We start from the raw sequence: 9,414 nt of genomic DNA on the forward strand, positions 1-9,414 counted from the left end.
ATGACCTTGTCACTCATCGTCCGGTCCCATTAGTGCAACCTGGGCAGCTGCACAGGGGCACCAGAGGTAAGGGGGCTCACGTATACCTCCAATGCAGGATGATCTGATGTAGAAAAAAAATGGTTAAAACATCTGTGAGTGATTTATCGCTAGTTTAGTTGTAGGTTATGGAGACATTTTTTTTTAGATGAATGAATCGATTCGCAGGAGACTGATCCAATGGCCAGGTGTCATGGGTGCGTCAGATGTGACAGACAGTCGCCCTGCAGTTGGTTGCAGGAGATCCCTTCGTTTGGCATTACGGACATCTTCTTAGCGGTCTCACTGTAGGACCCAGCGGCTACCTCCCTCCTGTTCTAATTGACAATCAGGCCTGGGTGTTTAAATATTTCCAGGTTGCTACACAGAGGTGCCAGTGATATTCACATGACCCCTTGTGAAGGCTTGGAGCAAGTGCAGTTCTTACTTCCTCTCTGGTGCTAAGAGGATGTGTGTGCCATCTCTCTGAAGTCGACTCAAGCTAAGCTACTTCCCCTGTGTCTGTCTCCCCTTGCTGTCTTTAGTTGTCAGTGGGGATCGACTAGTGCTCACCCCCCTTCCCTATCCAGGGTCAAGCGATAAGGAAATACAGGGATAGGTTCCTGTGCGGCAATTGGTGAGGAACCAATATAGAGTCGGTAGGGGAGACAGGGTGATTGCAGATCAGCCTAGGAGGTCTCCATTTCCCCCTTTCACTAGTATCTGGGCTCCCTTCCCCTCATCCCTTTGTGTCGCACTTTGTCTTTCCTACACTGTGCGTGACATCAGGTCAGTGGTGGGCACTGAATGAGACCCCTGAGAGCCACCTTATTTCTTCCTGCCCCCCGTCTCTTCTTCAGATTAGCCGGCCTGGCATGACAGTATGGTTGCAGCATGATGTACACCAGGCCATATAATCAGAAGAGGAGCCGGGGATGCCGGCAGCTAAGAGGCGGCTCTCATGGGTCCTGTCCAGCGGCCACAGAATACTGATCTGGGTCCTGAAAATGTATTCTCCCACCTCTAATTGGATCCACTGTAAACAGACTGATGAAATATTTTACCTTCCTTTTGCTCAGGATTTACTGGAATGCGCACAGGAGAGCTGTGCTGGACACAACATCCAGCCCGAGAAGGTCTTCCTGGAGGAAATGATCCAGACGTATGAGATGATGATTGTCAGAAACGGGTAAGCTGTAACTACAGAAGTCCATGGGACGGGGGATTTATTCTTCGCTGTTTCCATTTTATACAATGGACCATGCTGCATTTTGTTTATCCCGTACAGTTTTATGTTGGTTGGAGAGCCGTTCTCTGGAAAAACGAAGGTCCTCCACGTCCTCGCTGATACGCTGTCTCTTATGAATGAGCGAGGGTGCGAAGAAGAAAAAGTGATTTACCGGACAGTGAACCCTAAAGCCATCACCATGGGGCAGCTGTTCGGGCAGTTTGATCCAGTGTCACATGAGGTTTGTCTATGATTGGAATTATTGTTTACTAGATGGTGGCCCGATTCTAACGCATTGTGTATTCTAGAATATGACAAAATCCGACAAACAAGCAAAATGAACAAAAAGCATTGAATTCAATTCTTTCTGATTTTAGAAACTGCATTAAAGAAGGGGTGCACCGGTCCTGGAGATACTGCAATACCAGGTCAATGCGTGGAGTGGACAGAGCAAGCTCTTTTTCCATCTCCCTGTTCTAAAAATCCATTTAATATATGGTCCCCAGATAGGGGACGTATCAGATATTAAACTGATAAGAACAGATTTTTTTTTTTTTTTTATACTATTCAGTAAAATTTTTCAAGCAACAATCAATAGTATAAAAACTCACACTACGTTGCCCAGTCTTACATCATAATGGTACTTTCTTTATTTCATATTTATAACTTTATACTGAAACAGTTGTAAGACCTTTTGAATGGACAAAAACTATAAAAACATACCATTGTCATAAAAAATGACAGATCACAACACTTAAACAAGGACTTACTGGTACTTTACCAGTGACCTCCATTTTTTGACTTTCCAAAAACCTTCTGAATCAGAGCCACCACCGCCACGGCTATCCCATAAATAAACTATGTATAACCTTGACAAAACCATCCTAACACAATTATTAACTGAGATTATTTTCCTTTTAAATAAACACAAATTCCTAACGTCCCACAGACTTTCTATTACACATGCCATTATCAACCACAACAATCTCTCTTTCACCCGGCTACTTGCACCCATCCCAAACATTACCACTCTCCAATTTATAAAATTCACGCCTGCTAGTTCCTTGCATAAACCACCCACTCCCTTCCAAACACTCTGAGCATAATCACAATTCCAAACCAAATGCATAACAGTTTCACTCGCCCCACATCCATCCCTCGGACATACCTCTGTTCTAATCAGATCCCTCCTCTTCTGTACCTCTCTCACAGGCAAAATCTCATGCAAACTCATCCATACGATATCACGCTGCCTATTCGATATTCCTTTTATACTCAGGTTCCTCCATACACACAACGCTTCACTCGATCTCAAGCCCCTAATGTTACATTCAAACTCTCTAACTCGCATCCTTCTCCTTACATTCCTTATCACTTTGAAATCACCCATAGGAACATCCAACAAATCATGCTTGACAACAAATTTTTCAACAAACTCATACCACACTGGACATTTAAACGAAACAGGCACTCTTGCATCCCTTCTCATCCATTTCAACCCAAACAACATCCATCCAGCCATATATTTAATCATATAAGCCGTCTTGTTATCCCTACCTAACAGAACAACCACTGTTTTAATAAAATTTAAACCAAGACAAATTTCAAAATTTGGGAAATCCATTCCCCCATGTTCACGTAACTTACACAAATATTCCCTTTTAAGTTTTTCCATCTTACTTCCCCAATAAAACGTAAAAATTAGCTTCTCAATCCGCCTAAAACCCCTATAAGGGGCTGGAAAAACCACTGACACAAAAAGTAACATAGGAAGAATCACTGACTTAATAATAAGGACTTTGCCTGACAATGTCAAGTCCCGCAACCTCCAAAAATTTAACTTCTGTTCAATCCTCTTACCGCATTCATCCCATCTCTCATTCCCTTTCAGATCTTTGTTAAACCACACCCCCAAAACCTTAATAGCACCTTCTTCACATATCACACCATCCATCCTAACACTCGAATCCCCGAAACACTTAAAGCTACACTTCCCCCAATTCACCCTAAAACCAGATGCACCACAAAAGAAATCTAAAAGCAACCTTGCTCGATTCATAGCAGCCATATTATCACTCACCACAACAACATCGTCCATATACCCCATTACCTTTACAGTCTTTCCACCACTCCCTGGGATCAGAAGACCATTCATCACTTTCTCTTTCCGAATCATGCACAACAGGGGCTCAATCACACTTATAAACCGGACAGGGGACAACGGACACCCCTGCCTGACCCCTGATTTTATGCACACCTTCTCACTCAAACATCCATTCACTAACACTTCACTCACCACACCATCATACAAACACCTTATGGCATTCACAAAAACACTAGGAAAACCCATCCTAACTAACACCTCAAACATAAACGCATGCGACACTCTATCAAAAGCTTTCTCAAAATCCACACAAAAAACCATACATTTCCCCTTCCTAAACATACAATCTCCAATTACGTCCCTCAACAACAAGAGGTTATCAGTCATACACCTACCTGGCACCGCGCACACTTGATCATCACCAACCACACTTCCAATCACCCCACGCATACGGTTAGCCAGAATTTTGCTAAAGACTTTATAATCTGCATTGAGTAATGTAATCGGCCTCCAATTACGCAAATTCTTTTTCTCACCCTTCTTATATAGTAAACAACTACTCCTTCTTTCATGGAATTACAAAGTACACCATTCATCCACATATATTGACATACCTCCACAAAATCAACACCAATCACATCCCATGCTTTTACATAAAACTCCACAGGCAACCCATCTTTCCCAGGTGTTTTATTCTTTTTCGCACCATCCACCGCCTTTTTAACCTCATCAAAAACAATATCTTCACTCAAACACTCACGTTCCCCTGATTCAAGCTGACTCTCCAACATACCTAACACATGCTTTTTCAAACCCCCATCCACCCATTTAGACTCAAATAAACTACTATAGAAACTATGTACCTCATCCAACACTTCCCTTCCAACCACAGTCATACCATTATCATTTACAACCTCATCCAACTCACCTTTTTTTTATGCACATTTTTTTAAAAAAGTACCTCGTACACTTCTCATCCATATCCAAATGCTCAACTCTCGTCCTAAAAATAATTTCCTTCCCACGCTTTTCCAAAACACGCTTCATCTCATCTCTCGCTCCTCTGAGTTGATCACTAACATCAATTCCTTTCATACTCATTTTATGTAACCACTCAATCCTCATATTTAAATCTTTAAATCTGCCTCTTTCAATTGCTGCTTTTTTATAACCCCACCTCCTAAAAAAAATCTTAATTTCCACTTTCACCCAATCCCACCATACAGTCACATCCACAAAATTATTTTTCCTAGACCTCCACCATTCATACTTACTTTCGAAGTCTCTCATAACCCTAACATCCTCTAACAACCTAACATTTAGCTTCCATACCCCAACACCATGCACCATTTTTTTATCACCTTCAAACATACCCCACAAACATTCATGGTCTGTGAAAGAAAAAACATGCTGTTTAAAAAATTTACACACCAAACCTCTATTTGTATACAGCATGCGGTCAATCCTGGACACTATTCCTCCCCTATCAGCTCTATATGTGGCCGGTGGTGGCTTACTCAAAAATTCCGCTGCATCTAAAAAAGAAAAATCAGATGTAATTTGATTAAGGACCTTACCCGTGACATCAATTTCCCCTTCAGAAACACAATTGAAATCACCAACTAATAATATTGGAATCCTTCCAGGCAAAAATAAACGTATTTTCTCTAATAGTGCTAACCTATCCCCTTTGTTAATTGGACAATACATGTTAACAATTTTCACCCTCCACCCTCTCCCCTTAACCACTGCCATTATACAACGACCTGGCTCCACCACCATATAATTTTCAAAACTTAAATCCCTATTCCCCAACAAAATCCCCACACCATCATTTTTGTTTGTCATTGAACCTGACCAAATGCTATACCCATATACCCAGTCCTTTTCAGGAGGTGACTCTTCAATTCCGCACTCTTGCAGACAGTAAATATTTGCTCCAAGATTTTTTAGTTCTTCCAGTATAGCCAATCTTCTAGGCTTAGATTTTATAAGCCTTACATTTATTGACAGTACACTACAGCCCACGTTGGAGCCCATTTTTTAACCATATTCGGTAAAAAAGAACATACCCCCCACCGAAGAGTCAACCTTTCTCGTCTTGAAACTCGATTCCTGATGTTAAGCAGAGAATGCTGGCCCCCTCCTCCAAAAAAGACCTCCTAGGAGAGGCACTGTAGCTCTCGGGATAGCTCCTATCACTTAAGGGGCTGATGCTCCCAATACTGGCAGGTGAAAAATCTGTCCGGAACTTCTTTGCAGAAGACACATCAGAGTCCTCATCAGGGGGCCTCACCACAGCCCCGGTGAAGTCACCCTGGCCACCACCACCTTCATGAATTGCCTCTGAGCTTTCCAAAGCCAACACCGGCGTTGTGGAGAGTGAACCGCTCACTTCTCCCTCACCACTCACATCAAGCAGAATTGACATATCTGCAGGCTCTATCTCAACAGCGCTTCCACCAGCAGGATCGGGTGCTTGCTCCATCTCTTCCATGAAGTCCCTTACTGCCTCGATCGCCTCACCAATAGTGGCGGCAGTAGTAGGACGTGGGGACACGGCCTCTGCATATGACCTGGAACGATGGGGACAGTCCTTGAAAGCGTGTCCCTCCTCGCCACATGCATTACAAACCATGGAGTTAGTACACTCCATTGCCAGATGACCCTCTTTATTGCATTTCCCACAAAACTTCTCCACCGTGCAGTCCTCTTGGTAGTGTCCAAAGGATTTACACTTCCTGCAAAAACGCGGAGCACCAGGAAAATACATATACCCTCTATCCCTCCCGATGGCAAAACTGAGGGGAGGGTAGTGGATACCCCCAGGTCCCTGGGGGTCCTCCTGGAACCGTACAAAAAATTTGTGTTTGCCAGTCCACAAGCCCACCTCATTCCTCACCTTGTGTGAGTAGGACACATAGCTGCAATGACGGTTCAGGAATCTAGTAATGTCCTCCACATCCACAAGGGGGTTGTGCATAAACACAATAACTGGCACTTCCCCCTTAGTATACAATACCGTGAATGTAAGCCCATCAAGAGCCGGATGATCCAAGGCTTGCTGATCCTTTAGAGTCTTGAAAAGATTCTGGCAAGCTGCCATACGATCAAGGACTAAAACGTACCGGCCATTCTTTGGGAACTCCTGTAGGCAAATGATGTCTCCACGACCAACATTCAAAATCTTGAAGATGACGACTTCCACCAAGAACCGCAGGTTAAAGAAATTCCTCCTCGACTCCTCAATATCAATGCGAAAAGCATTTTTGACCCGAATATCATCGGTCCCGGCATAGCGAATCTTGACGCCCATTATCACCTCTCGTTTCCTCTGGACCCCCCCCAATAGCAGCAGGCAGCTTAAGCCACCTAAGTGGCGATGCTGCAAGGCCGAGGGGGAGACACTATAGGATCCTTCTGACCAGATACAAGATCTAAGCCAAAAGGCCGAGAAGCGATAACCAGAATTGGTTTCGGACTACGGTGCCACCCAAGGATCCTGAAAAGTCCATTTGTGGAGATGGCCACCTGGACTCCCGTTAAGAAGACATGCTGTCAACCTCTAGATCCCTCACATGCCTGCACTTTTCAGCTTGCTGCTGCTGCAATCCACGCGTTTTAGATCTGCATAACTCCACCTCTTTTAGCACAGCACCCTCACCCCCGACTGTTCCCACCCGCCTCAACACCGTTGGAAGGGAGGAGAACCAATTAAGGCGGGGGGGGGGGTGGAACGAGCAGCTGTCTACCCTTAGCAGGAGGGTTGCTGATTACTTACCTTTCCTGCTGCTGCTGCTGGCTGTCCAGCAGCAGACTGAAGGTGGCTGCTGCTGTGCGCAGGTATATAAAGGCTCAGAGCCTATTATGACACGCGCAGCCAGCGTTCCATTGCCACATTCCATCTACTGCAGGCGGGATACCTGGATGGCTGAATGTCACTGAGAAGCTCACAGAGACCGCCATAAGCAACAGTTTAAAAGAATGCCACAGACTAATCAACCAAACTTTTTGGGTTGGTTTCTCTTTTATAGTCTGCAGGCATTAAATGAAAGAAGTCAGTGTTCCAGCAGAGGGAGACAACGTTTCACAAAAGGCATTGTAGCAAACCAAAAAAGAAATTTTAAGCGCAGCAGAGTAACCAGCTCACATACCTGTTAGCTCAGGTGAGTTTAAAAGGCTGCTGTTGATAACAAGGGCATTTGCTAAATAGATGGTGTGTGTGCAACAATATACTGAAAGGTCAATTATATTGTGCAGCTTATCTCACCACCTGTAGTTATTTAGGTGAAAGCTCCAAAATGCTTGCCTAATATGTCTGTTTATCCAAAAGGAAGTAAAGAGGGAGAGCTAGATAGATAGCATTGCATTACATTACATGGCAATGCAATGCACAGTTGCTGAAGTTGAACCAAAATGAGCTTGTCATCTGGCATCTGCAACTTTTAACATGAAAAATCCAATGAGGAGAAGAAAAGCAAAGCCAAAGAGTCCATCCCAAAATCCGACAAACAAGCAAAATGAACAAAAAGCATTGAATTCAATTCTTTCTGATTTCAGAAACTGCATTAAAGAAGGGGTGCACCGGTCCTGGAGATACTGCAATACCAGGTCAATGCGTGGAGTGGACAGAGCAAGCTCTTTTTCCATCTCCCTGTTCTAAAAATCCATTTAATATATGGTCCCCAGATAGGGGACGTATCAGATATTAAACTGATAAGAACAGATACTACACTTGATCTTAGCCAAAAGGCCGAGAAGCGATAACCAGAATTGGTTTCGGACTACGGTGCCACCCAAGGATCCTGAAAAGTCCATTTGTGGAGATGGCCACCTGGACTCCCGTTAAGAAGACATGCTGTCAACCTCTAGATCCCTCACATGCCTGCACTTTTCGGCTTGCTGCTGCTGCAATCCACGCGTTTTAGATCTGCATAACTCCACCTCTTTTAGCACAGCACCCTCACCCCCGGCTGTTCCCACCCGCCTCAACACCGTTGGAAGGGAGGAGAACCAATTAAGGTGGGGGTGGGGTGGAACGAGCAGCTGTCTACCCTTAGCAGGAGGGCTGCTGATTACTTACCTCTCCTGCTGCTGCTGGCTGTCCAGCAGCAGACTGAAGGTGGCTGCTGCTGTGCGCAGGTATATAAAGGCTCAGAGCCTATTATGACACGCGCAGCCAGCGTTCCATTGCCACATTCCATCTACTGCAGGCAGGATACCTGGCTGGCTGAATGTCGCTGAGAAGCTCACAGAGACCGCCATAAGCAACAGTTTAACAGAATGCCACAGACTAATCAACCAAACTTTTTGGGTTGGGTTCTCTTTTATAGTCTGCAGGCATTAATTGAAAGAAGTCAGTGTTCCAGCAGAGGGAGACAACGTTTCAGAAAAGGCATTGTAGCAAACCAAAAAAGAAATTTTAAGCGCAGCAGAGTAACCAGCGCACATACCTGTTAGCTCAGGTGAGTTTAAAAGGCTGCTGTTGATAACAAGGGCATTTGCTAAATAGATGGTGTGTGTGCAACAATATACTGAAAGGTCAATTATATTGTGCAGCTTATCTCACCACCTGTAGTTATTTAGGTGAAAGCTCCAAAATGCTTGCCTAATATGTCTGTTTATCCAAAAGGAAGTAAAGAGGGAGAGCTAGAAAGATAGCATTGCGTTACATTACATGGCAATGCAATGCACAGTTGCTGAAGTTGAACCAAAATGAGCTTGTAATCTGGCTTCTGCAACTTTGAACATGAAAAATCCAATGAGGAGAAGAAAAGCAAAGCCAAAGAGTCCATCCCAAAATTCGACAAACAAGCAAAATGAACAAAAAACATTGAATTCAATACTTTCTGATTTTAGAAACTGCATTAAAGAAGGGGTGCACCGGTCCTGGAGATACTGCAATACCAGGTCAATGCGTGGAGTGGACAGAGCAAGCTCTTTTTCCATCTCCCTGTTCTAAAAATCCATTTAATATATGGTCCCCAGATAGGGGACGTATGAGATATTAAACTGATAAGAACAGATTTTTTTTTTTTTTTTTCCAAACACTCAGAAATTAAGT

The 9,414-nt window shown here is 43.9% G+C and overlaps 3 non-coding genes across 3 annotated transcripts; all 3 read right to left on the minus strand.

Annotated features, from left to right (window-relative positions):
- Nucleotides 1–1,637: 1,637 nt before the first annotated feature.
- On the minus strand, nt 1,638–1,827 carry LOC141196290 (U2 spliceosomal RNA). Its single transcript, XR_012268849.1, has one exon. It is a non-coding gene; the product is annotated as a U2 spliceosomal RNA (small nuclear RNA).
- Nucleotides 1,828–7,924: 6,097 nt separating this feature from the next.
- LOC141194704 (U2 spliceosomal RNA) lies at nt 7,925–8,115 on the minus strand. Its single transcript, XR_012267325.1, has one exon. It is a non-coding gene; the product is annotated as a U2 spliceosomal RNA (small nuclear RNA).
- Nucleotides 8,116–9,223: 1,108 nt separating this feature from the next.
- On the minus strand, nt 9,224–9,414 carry LOC141196403 (U2 spliceosomal RNA). Its single transcript, XR_012268929.1, has one exon. It is a non-coding gene; the product is annotated as a U2 spliceosomal RNA (small nuclear RNA).

The sequence above is a fragment of the Phyllobates terribilis genome, unplaced genomic scaffold (genome assembly GCF_046119375.1).
Source record: "Phyllobates terribilis strain yellow unplaced genomic scaffold, ASM4611937v1 Scaffold_74__1_contigs__length_7073193, whole genome shotgun sequence".
In the NCBI taxonomy this organism is placed as follows: domain Eukaryota; kingdom Metazoa; phylum Chordata; class Amphibia; order Anura; family Dendrobatidae; genus Phyllobates; species Phyllobates terribilis.